Source organism: Triturus cristatus, chromosome 4_1 (genome assembly GCF_964204655.1).
Source record: "Triturus cristatus chromosome 4_1, aTriCri1.1, whole genome shotgun sequence".
In the NCBI taxonomy this organism is placed as follows: Eukaryota; Metazoa; Chordata; class Amphibia; order Caudata; family Salamandridae; genus Triturus; species Triturus cristatus.
Window position 1 is genome coordinate 348541301 of NC_140585.1, and position 11042 is coordinate 348552342.

At 47.9% G+C, this 11042-nt stretch overlaps 1 long non-coding RNA gene across 1 annotated transcript in view; it reads left to right on the plus strand.

The window, feature by feature from the left end:
• Positions 1–9491, plus strand: part of LOC146854927 (uncharacterized) — a 184387-nt gene extending 174896 nt beyond the window's left edge. Inside the window, exon 6 of the long non-coding RNA XR_014981249.1 lies at positions 9263–9491. This is a non-coding gene — a long non-coding RNA (uncharacterized LOC146854927). The remainder of the gene's footprint in view (positions 1–9262) is intronic.
• The last annotated feature ends 1551 nt before the right edge of the window (positions 9492–11042 follow it).

An 11042-nucleotide genomic window follows, 5' to 3' on the forward strand; every position in this document is an offset into this window, starting at 1 on the left:
GACATGGCCATATGCAAATCAGTCTGACCCTGTGCCTCCTGGGAACAGCCTAGCCCGAACTGCCAAGCCATGCCTTCCCTGGACCGGAAACAAGCTTCCTAGGACCGGTTTCTGGCATTTCAGCCGTCTTCAGCCAGGCTTGCTTGAATCCAGTGGCAAAGTGAGCAAGGGACTCACGTCTGAGCATATCCTGCCAACTTATGGTGAAAAAAGCGGTACAAAAGGGGGTGGTGATGGACGGACCATCAGAACCAATCAAACACTCACACCCAGTCAACAGATCTGGGTTTGATCCATCACCGTTCTTTAGCCCACTCTGCCACCCCAGTTCAGACATGGCCATATGCAAATCAGTCTGACCCTGTGCCTTATGGGAACAGTCCAGCCCAAACTGCCAAGCCATGCCTTCCCTGGACCGGAAACAAGCTTCCTAGGACTGGTTTCTGGCATTTCAGCCGTCTTCAGCCAGGCTTGCTTGAATCCAGTGGCAAAGTGAGCAAGGGACTCACGTCTGAGCATACCCTGCCAACTTATGGCGAACAAAGGGGTACAAAAGGGGGTGGTGATGGACGGAGCATCAGAACCAATCAAACACTCACACCCAGTCAACAGATCTGGGTTTGATCCATCACCGTTCTTTAGCCCACTCTGCCACCTCAGTTCAGACATGGCCATATGCAAATCAGTCTGACCCTGTGCCTCATGGAAACAGTCCAGCCCGAACTGCCAAGCCATGCCTTCCCTGGACCGGAAACAAGCTTCCTAGGACCGGTTTCTGGCATTTCAGCCGTCTTCAGCCAGGCTTGCTTGAATCCAGTGGCAAAGTGAGCAAGGGACTCATGTCTGAGCATACCCTGCCAACTTATGGCGAACAAAGCGGTACAAAAGGGGGTGGTGATGGACGGAGCATCAGAACCAATCAAACACTCACACCCAGTCAACAGATCTGGGTTTGATCCATCACCGTTCTTTAGCCCACTCTGCCACCCCAGTTCAGACATGGCCATATGCAAATCAGTCTGACCCTGTGCCTCATGGGAACAGTCCAGCCCGAACTGCCAAGCCATGCCTTCCCTGGACCGGAAACAAGCTTCCTAGGACCGGTTTCTGGCATTTCAGCCGTCTTCAGCCAGGCTTGCTTGAATCCAGTGGCAAAGTGAGCAAGGGACTCACGTCTGAGCATACCCTGCCAACTTATGGCGAACAAAGCGGTACAAAAGGGGGTGGTGATGGACGGAGCATCAGAACCAATCAAACACTCACACCCAGTCAACAGATCTGGGTTTGATCCATCACCGTTCTTTAGCCCACTCTGCCACCCCAGTTCAGACATGGCCATATGCAAATCAGTCTGACCCTGTGCCTCATGGGAACAGTCCAGCCCGAACTGCCAAGCCATGCCTTCCCTGGACCGGAAACAAGCTTCCTAGGACCGGTTTCTGGCATTTCAGCCGTCTTCAGCCAGGCTTGCTTGAATCCAGTGGCAAAGTGAGCAAGGGACCCACGTCTGAGCATACCCTGCCAACTTATGGCGAACAAAGCGGTACAAAAGGGGGTGGTGATGGACGGAGCATCAGAACCAATCAAACACTCACACCCAGTCAACAGATCTGGGTTTGATCCATCACCGTTCTTTAGCCCACTCTGCCACCCCAGTTCAGACATGGCCATATGCAAATCAGTCTGACCCTGTGCCTCATGGAAACAGTCCAGCCCGAACTGCCAAGCCATGCCTTCCCTGGACCGGAAACAAGCTTCCTAGGACCAGTTTCTGGCATTTCAGCCGTCTTCAGCCAGGCTTGCTTGAATCCAGTGGCAAAGTGAGCAAGGGACTCACGTCTGAGCATACCCTGCCAACTTATGGCGAACAAAGCGGTACAAAAGGGGGTGGTGATGGACGGAGCATCAGAACAATCAAACACTCACACCCAGTCAACAGATCTGGGTTTGATCCATCACCGTTCTTTAGCCCACTCTGCCACCCCAGTTCAGACATGGCCATATGCAAATCAGTTTGACCCTGTGCCTCATGGGAACAGTCCAGCCCGAACTGCCAAGCCATGCCTTCCCTGGACCGGAAACAAGCTTCCTAGGACCGGTTTCTGGCATTTCAGCCGTCTTCAGCCAGGCTTGCTTGAATCCAGTGGCAAAGTGAGCAAGGGACTCACGTCTGAGCATACCCTGCCAACTTATGGCGAACAAAGCGGTACAAAAGGGGGTGGTGATGGACGGAGCATCAGAACCAATCAAACACTCACACCCAGTCAACAGATCTGGGTTTGATCCATCACCGTTCTTTAGCCCACTCTGCCACCCCAGTTCAGACATGGCCATATGCAAATCAGGCTGACCCTGTGCTTGAGGCACAGGGTCAGACTGATTTGCATATGGCCATTTCTGAACTGGGGTGGCAGAGTGGGCTAAAGAACGGTGATGGATCAAACCCAGATCTGTTGACTGGGTGTGAGTGTCTGATTGGTTCTGATGCTCCGTCCATCACCACCCCCTTTTGTACTGCTTCAGCCCCACAACAAGCCAGTTTTCTCCACAGGCTGATGTCCTCATTTCAAATGCACATCCTCTGGTGGAAAGCTTTTCTAGTTGCATTGTGGGGTCTGTGGTCCAATTGGCAGTGTATAATTTCTTCCCTCTGGTGGGCGGTACTTATTCATGCTGTTGCGAGTAACATACTCAATTTTAAATTATTTATTTATTTCAGCAATCAGTTTCCCTGTGTCAAGCCCCCTTTTCAAGCCTGACTTGGGTCCAATACCGAAGACGGTCTTCGGCGGCATCGCATTTCCCTTTACGTTTTCACGGGCTACAGAGTTAGTTCAGGGTCGGAAAATGATGGCGCTCTTGTGGTGGTGCGTCACTCTTCGGCGGAATCAAGCCGATGATATATTCACAATTTCTTCCCACATGGGAAAGAAGTTGAGCCGCACTCAAAACTTTTGATTTGCATATTTATTCAATGGTAAAACAGCATGAGGCGCAGTCCTGATGTGTTTCGTTCCTGTCTGGAACTTTTTCAAAAGTAAGCCCGTACCACAACACGCCAATTTTCTCCACAGGCTGATGTCCTCATTTCAAATGCACATCCTCTGGTGGAAAGCTTTTCTAGTTGCATTGTGGGCTCTGTGGTCCAATTGGCAGTGTATAATTTCTTCCCTCTGGTGGACAGTGCATATTCATGCTGTTGGGAGTAACATACTCAAATTAAAATTATTTAATTATTTCAGCAATCAGTTTGCCCGTGTCAAGCCCCCTTTTTAAGCCTGACTCGGGTCCAATACCTAAGACAGTCTTTTGCGGCACTGCATTTCCCTTTACGTTTTCAGGGGCTACAGAGTTGGTTCAGGGTCGTGAAATGATGGCGCTCTTGTGGTGGTGAGTCGCTCTCCGGTGGAACCAAGCCGATGATATATTCACAATTTCTTCCCACACGGGAAAGAAGTTGAGCTGCACTCGAAACGTTTGATTTGCATATTTATTCAATAGTAAAACAGCATGAGGCGCAGTCCTGATGCGTTTTGTTCAAAGGTAAGCCAGCACCCAACACGCCAATTTTCTCCACAGGCTAATGTCCTAATTTCAAATGCACATCCTCTGGTGGAAAGTTTTTCTAGTTGCATTGTGGGGTCTGTGGTCCAATTGGCAGTGCATAATTTCTTCCCTCTGGTGGGCGGTGCTTATTCATGCTGTTGCGAGTAACATACTCAATTTTTAATTATTTATTTATTTCAGGTATCAGTTTCCCTGTGTCAAGCCCCCTTTTCAAGCCTGACTTGGGTCCAATACCGAACACGGTCTTCGGCGGCACCGCATTTCTCTTTAAATTTTCACGGGCTACAGAGTTGGTTCAGGGTCGGGAAATGATGGCGCTCTTGTTGTGGTGCATCGCTCTTCGGCGGAATCAAGCAGATGATATATTCACAATTTCTTCCCACACGGGAAAGAAGTTGAGCTGCACTAAAAACTTGTTATTTGCATATTTATTCAATGGTAAAACAGCAGGAGGCGCAGTCCTGACGCGTTTCGTTCCTGTCTGGAACTTTTTCAAAGGTAAGCCAGCACCACAACACGCCAATTTTCTCCACAGGCTGATGTCCTCATTTCAAATGCACATCCTCTGGTGGAAAGCTTTTCTAGTTGCATTGTGGGGTCTGTGGTAGGGGTGGGCGGAATTTGCGTAATTGCGTTACGCAAATCTCCGCGAAACGGTAAAAAATCTCCGCGAACACGCAGAAATTTCGCGAACACGCAGAATTGCTTGTTCGCGATGCTTTTTTCCTGTTCACAATTGCTGTTTGCGTGCTCGGGGAAAAATATCTCGCGAACACGCATTTTGAGAACGCGAACAAGCAAAAATTTCGCAAAATCGCGGAAAGCAGACTTCTGAGCAATTTCGCGTTCTCCGCGGAACGCGAAATTACGCAAATTCCGCAAATTCCGCGAGCGGAACGGAATTTACCGCCCAGGCCTAGTCTGTGGTCCATATGGCAGTGTATAATTTCTTCCCTCTGGTGGGCAGTGCTTATTCATGCTGTTGCGAGTAACATACTCAATTTTTAAGTTATTTATTTCTTTCAGCAATCAGTTTCCCCGTGTCAAGCCCCATTTTCAAGCCTGACTCAGGTCCAATACAGAAGACGGTCTTCGGCGGCACCGCATTTCCCTTTACGTTTTCACAGGCTACAGAGTTGGTTCAGGGTCGGGAAATGATGGCGCTCTTGTGGTGGTGCGTCGCTCTTTGGCGGAACCAAGCCAGTGATATATTCAGGACGGCCTCATCTGCAATAGCGACTCGATCTGAATTGTAAACACTGCTGTCTGCATTGTAGGCCAGAGAGCGGTCAGCAAGGGCCCACAGCCACGTGGCGTTGACTTGAGCTGTCCTGTTTGCCATACGCGAAGCAACAAAAACCGTGTGCGGACCCTGTGATGATGAGTATGCGTGGTGCGGACAGAGCACACTGGAGCAATGTCTTTTGCCCGCAGGACTGCGTCATCTACAATAGCGACTCGATCTGAATTGTGAACACTGCTGTCTGCAGTGTAAATTGAAGGCAGTAGTGAGCACAGTCATCCATGAATACTTTTTCTCACTTCCTCTTCACAAAATACAACAACATACATTACAAAAAACTCTGCAATAAATAAATCAACACAATTCAAATTGCGATCTCTACTGTCCACTGTGTAGACTGTTCTTCAGTGTTCTTTACCACTACTAAGAAGAATTTGGTCATTGTACTAGACCTATAAGTCATCTACAAAAAGTTCTTCAAGCAAGTATACTAAAAGGCTATTGTGTATATTTCAATAGACGTTGTAGTTAGTTGCCTACTTGATTCTGTAATTAAACAATCACCACTCGATCTGAATTGTGAGCCCTGCTGACCGCAGTGTAGGCCAGAGGCAGTGGTCATTAACGCCTCACAGCCACGTGCCGTTGGATTCGAAAGCACAGAGTTGGTTGCACCTGATCTGAAGGGGTACACACAAATCATCACAGACTTTAACTCTAAGTTTGTTGCGGGTCGACTCCGCAAGCCTCTTGAGAAGGAGGCCAGGGACTGCCTCATAGCGGAGTACCCGAGGCCCACCTTAGAGGGCTGGACTCTAAGATGGCCATGTTTTTGGCTCAATATATAAAGGACCCACGCAAAGGTATCGATAGATCATGACGTTCTTGTCAAGATTATCTTCTTGACGCCACTGGGCCTATGACGAAGATTTTAGATACGGCTGAAGAGGCCAATGTGTTTGGATCCGTTATTTCCCCCGAGGTGCTTTCTAACTGGGCCATAATTTTCATAGGCAACGCTAATTGCGCGCTGTCAACGGAGCATCGCCGCTCTTTGTTGATCAAGCTTGATCCGAAGCTTGGGGACTTGGCCTCCTCGGAGGCGGGAGCAGTGGCCCAAGGAGGTCTTTTTGGAGATCCTTTTGTTAAGGAGCTCAGCAAATTTGTAGCGACCTTTACCTCACTGGATAAGGCGCAATCAAATATTAAGCAAGTGTTTAACTAGTGGGTTTTCCAGAAGAATCCTCCCAAAGGACAAGGCTCCAGGTGCGGTCAGTACAATACCACCGGCGCCAACTACAACAACTTCAACCCCACTCGGGGTCATCGTTTCAGGGGCCGAGGAGGCTTCAAGAATAACTCTGGAGGCGGAAATTCAGCCGGTAAGCATTATACTGTCTTCTTCGGTCCACATTGGGGGTCGATTGGTAGACTTCCTGGATGCTTGGTGGGCCATAACCTCGGACGCCTGGGTTCTTCAAACCTTGCAAGGTTTCCATATCGAGTTTTGCAACCAGCCTTGGCAAGAGGTCTACCCTCGTCCTATTTGCTTCACAGCTCGTGACGCAGAACTGATCGACGGGGAGGTCGCTGCGCTTTTGCACAAAGGTGCCATCTGCCGGTCAGTTCTGCATCGCGACGGGTTCCTGAGCAACATATTTCTTGTGGACAAATAAGAAGGGGGTGGCGTCCAGTCATCAATCTTTGCGATTTTAATGGATGGGTGGTTTACCGCCACTTAAAAATGGAGAGGATTCATCTCCTTCGGAACGTTCTTCTACCGTCGGACTGGATGGTTCGCCTAGATTTGAAAGACGCTTATCTGGTGGTCCCAATACATCCTCCCCATTGGCAGTTTCTGCAGTTTCGTTGGAGGTCTTTGGTCTACGAATTCACCTCCCTTCTGTTTGGTCTGTCCTCAGCACCATGGTGCTTTACGAAGGTGCTCCACCCGGCGGTGGAATTCCTCCGGGGACAGGGCATTCGAATGATCGTTCACTTAGACGACATTCTCCTCATGGCTCAGTGTCCCAGAATCTTGAGCTCCCAGCTCCACCAGACAGTGACCTTTTACAGGGACTGGGTTTTGTCATCAACGAGTCAAAGTCAGTCCTCACTCCCTCTCAGAAAGTGTTTTTTCTGGGCTTCGTGGTGGATTCAGTCCAGGTATCGTTGAGCCTTCCGTCCCGGAAGGTGGCCAAAATCCGCCATGAGTTAAGTCAGACTATGGCCATTTCTCGCACGTTTCTCAGGCAGATTGCCCAGCTGGGGGGGCTCCTTTCCTCCTACATCCAGGCAATCTTCCCGGGCTGCCTGCATTATCGGGCGCTGCAGCACCTAAAGGCGTATCATTTGCGTCAAGGGCAGTCTTATGCCCAGGCAGTCTGTTACTTTGGACGCGAGGGAGGAAATAGCATGGTGGCTAAATCATATGGCGGCTTGGAACGGGCGGGCGATTTTCGGCTACTTCCCAGACCTCATCATAGGGTCGGATGCCAGCAGATCAGGCTGGGGCGCTCGGTATGGGGAATTCTCCACCGGCGGAGTTTTGTCATTAGACGAGCAAGCCCTGCATATAAATTGCCTGGAACTCCTAGCAGGGTCATTCGTTGTCCGCTTTTGGACCAAGGACAAGGTTCAGTCTTGTGTGCTTCTCAAGATGGACAACATGTCCGCGGTCCATTATGTCAACCACCTGGGAGGTTCCCCATCCCGAGCTCTAGCGAATCTGGCAAAGGATTTCTGGGATTTTTGCCTGGCCAATCAGGTTTCAGTGACAGCAGAGTATATCCTGGGCCAGACCAACCAGGTTGCGGATTGGCACTCGAGACACCTGCACGATTCCAGCCTCTGAAAGTTAGATCCGCAAGTCTTCCAATAGCTCGCGGGCCTCTGGTCCCCTTTTGCGACGGACCTCTTTGCGTCGTGTCTCAACCACCACACTTCTTCAGCTGGAGGCCGGATCCACTGGCCGTGGCCACGGACGCTTTCCTCCAGGATTGGAGTCTGGAGAACGGTTATGCTTTCCCTCCGTTCTCAATGATCACGAATGCAGTGGCACAGATCCGTCGTCATGAGGCAGAGGTGGTGATGGTGACTCTGTTTTGGAGATCTCAAGTCTGGTTTCCGGTTCTACTGGAACTTTCTTGGGATTTTCCAATACGACTTCCCCGGTTTCCTCATCTTCTTCTAAACCCGGATCGGATGCCGCATCACCTCACGGCTCAGGGTTTCCTGCAGTTGACGGCCTGGCGACTTTGAGGCAACGCTGGTTGCTCCCAGGCCTATCGCGACCAGCTGAGCACCTTTTGGCCAAGGCGTGGGCTGACAGTACCACTAAACGCTACTGGTCCGCTTGGGCAAGATGGGTTCGTTGGTGTCTTTGGAGGCACTAGGATCCCGTGGCAGCAGATGTCGCTCCGGTTTTGAATTCCTTGGCAGATATGGTTACTGAAGGTTTGGCGTACTGTTCAATTAAAGCCATGAGATCAGCGATTTGAGCAGGTCATGCCCCGGTAGATGGGGCTCCCGTGGGGGAACTCCCTTTCCTCTGCAGACTGCAGTGAGGTATTTGCCTCTCTTTGCCCCCGAGCCGCGTTATTCTGCCTTATAGGATTTCAATCTGGTCTTCAATTTGTATCTTTCCTGGCAACCGAATAAGTATCTTTCATTTAAAGAACTCTCAGCCAAGCTAGCTATGCTGTTGTGTCTGTACTCCTGGAGGAGAGTTTGGGATGTCAGAGCTTTAGACATTTCTGCAAGAGTTTTTTCCCCGGATGGGGTTACCTTCACGGTAGGGCGTCGCACCGAGTCACTCTCCCGCACGGTCTCTTATCCGGCGTCTCCAGACGCCCCCAAGTTGTGTGTTGTGCGTTGCCTCAAGGCATATGAAGACGACTCAAGAGTTCCGTCCTACGGGTGAATGTCAATTACTTATTGCCATAAAGAAGCCTCACAAGGCGGTCTCTTCCCCCACTATAGCCAGGTGGCTGCGTTGGGTCATGCAGGAGGCAGGCATTGACACGAAGCATTTTGGAGCCCACTCTGCATGCAGGGCCATGGCCTCGAAGGCTTTTTCTTTGGGGGCTCGTCTGGAGGACTTGATGCGGGCGGCGGATTGGTCCTCAGACTCGACCTTCAAGAGGTTTTATTTCAAACCAATAGTGGAGGTCGCTCAGATGGTGGTAAGTAAGCTTTAAACTAGCATAATCCGAAGCCTCCGTTCCTGACATAAAATAGAAATTCGCCTAGCTACGTAACGGTAAGTTGAAATTCTATTAAGGGCACGGAGGCGAGGATTATCCCACCTGATGCACTGTCAGTGCACACCCTCTCCGTATGGTGGTAAGTAAATCGTTCATGAGGTTTCAATTGTCGTTTGTTGGAGATAAACTGTTGATATTGGTACAGCGAGTTCTTTTCGGTGCCTTACGCTGTTTTATTTTTTGCTAGGAAATGACGGTTGGAAACAGGACCAGTGATGATAATCTTGGTGTACTTTGTTCGAAGAAAGAGGAGGAGTTGGCATAATGGAAGGACTATGTGGTGTTACTGGACACTGTGAAAGGACTATCATATGGAATCTCCCTATGGTTCATGAGAGTTGTTGTTTTTTGTCTCAAAATGTTCTCTTTTGGCTGCTATGAAGTTTGTTAAGGAATAAAGCTAAGAGAGAATAAGCATAAAACTCGCCTCCGTGTCCTTAATAGAATTGAAACTTACCGTTACGTAGCTAGGCAAATTTCTATTCCTTGCTCTTTCAACTTTTGCCAAAACATACTATATGTTGCTTAACCCTACAAATCCTACAAGGTCAGCCTAAAGACTGAGGATGAAAGGCTAGAGCGGGTCACAAATTGTTAATTTCTGGGTGTAAGATTGACTAGCAACATATAGTGGTAATCCTAGATTGAGAAGAGCACCCAAAAATTTCAACACCAGTCATCCGCTATTTTGAAAATGTATAAAAGAACTAACATTCAAACTGAATAAAAAATCTAACATTCAAACTTTTTCCCCAGCCATGGAAATCTATAGAATCAAAGCTCTACGCTCTGCACCATATAGGGTAGAGCTGTGGGGGGCTTGAGAAAACTATAAAGCTAGCCACAGCAGAAAACACATTTTTAAGGACTCTAGTGAACTTGCCGCAGAGTGCTCCTCTCCTGCTGATGTACATTGATTTTGGTCATAGTCCTATTGAACACATTGTAAAATTGAGACCTCTTTTATATTCACAGAGGTTGCCACTCACAGAGGAACTTGGCCCATATAGGTCTGTGTTGGAAGAAATGTTACATTGTAAAAACGATCTCATCATTCCATGACTAGCATATGTAAAAAAGACATTATATAGTTTGGGACTAGCCGCTCGGTGGAGTAGACCAGCTGGTCTATCCCATAGAGCTGCTAGTACCCAACTATTACAAATTCTGCTCTTAAAGAAAGATTTTACCACTTTTCCTGGGAAAATGAGCTGCATAAATATAAAAATGGGACCATCAAAAATAGATTTTTAGACCACAAGAGCACACCTTTCTTTGAGCCATTTTTAGAGAACATCTCATGCCATTGATCTGAGCAGCTGTATGCAAAATGTAGGTATGAAGTCTTGCCATTCAAGAGGTTCTGCCTAAGATGGGACAAATGCCATCCTCAAAACGATGCTGCCCATTATGTTAAAATGTCTGAAACTGTGGCACACCTGCTTTTCTTTTGCCATGTGTATATTGGTCACCAGAGGAAATGGATCTTACCAATCTGTTGTTCGTTAGGAGTCAGGCAGCATATTGAAGAATTTCGAATTTTAAGATCATGCTCTGATGACAGCATAGTTATTACGTGGGAACATATCATAATGCTGTTTGGATCAAAAGAAAGGCCTTTTGTGCTGCAGATACCTAAACACCAAAAACATTGTTTATTAAGAGGCTCGTACTCAATTTTACCTGTTTGTATTGCGAGGTTCTCAAAACTTATTAAGATATCTACTGGCTAAATGTAATTATTTGTTTTATCGCTTCTGTATATGAAGAATGTTTGCTATATGTATTGTTGTGTTTTTTGAGGATATTTATTAATCCCCTACAAACCCAACAACCACTACTAAATTGAAAATTACTAATTAAATTTAAAAAAATTATTATAACATAAAAAATTTACAGACTATACAATCATTTAATCATATTACTAATCTCTAATAATAATATAGTAACTCATATATTAAATTAAT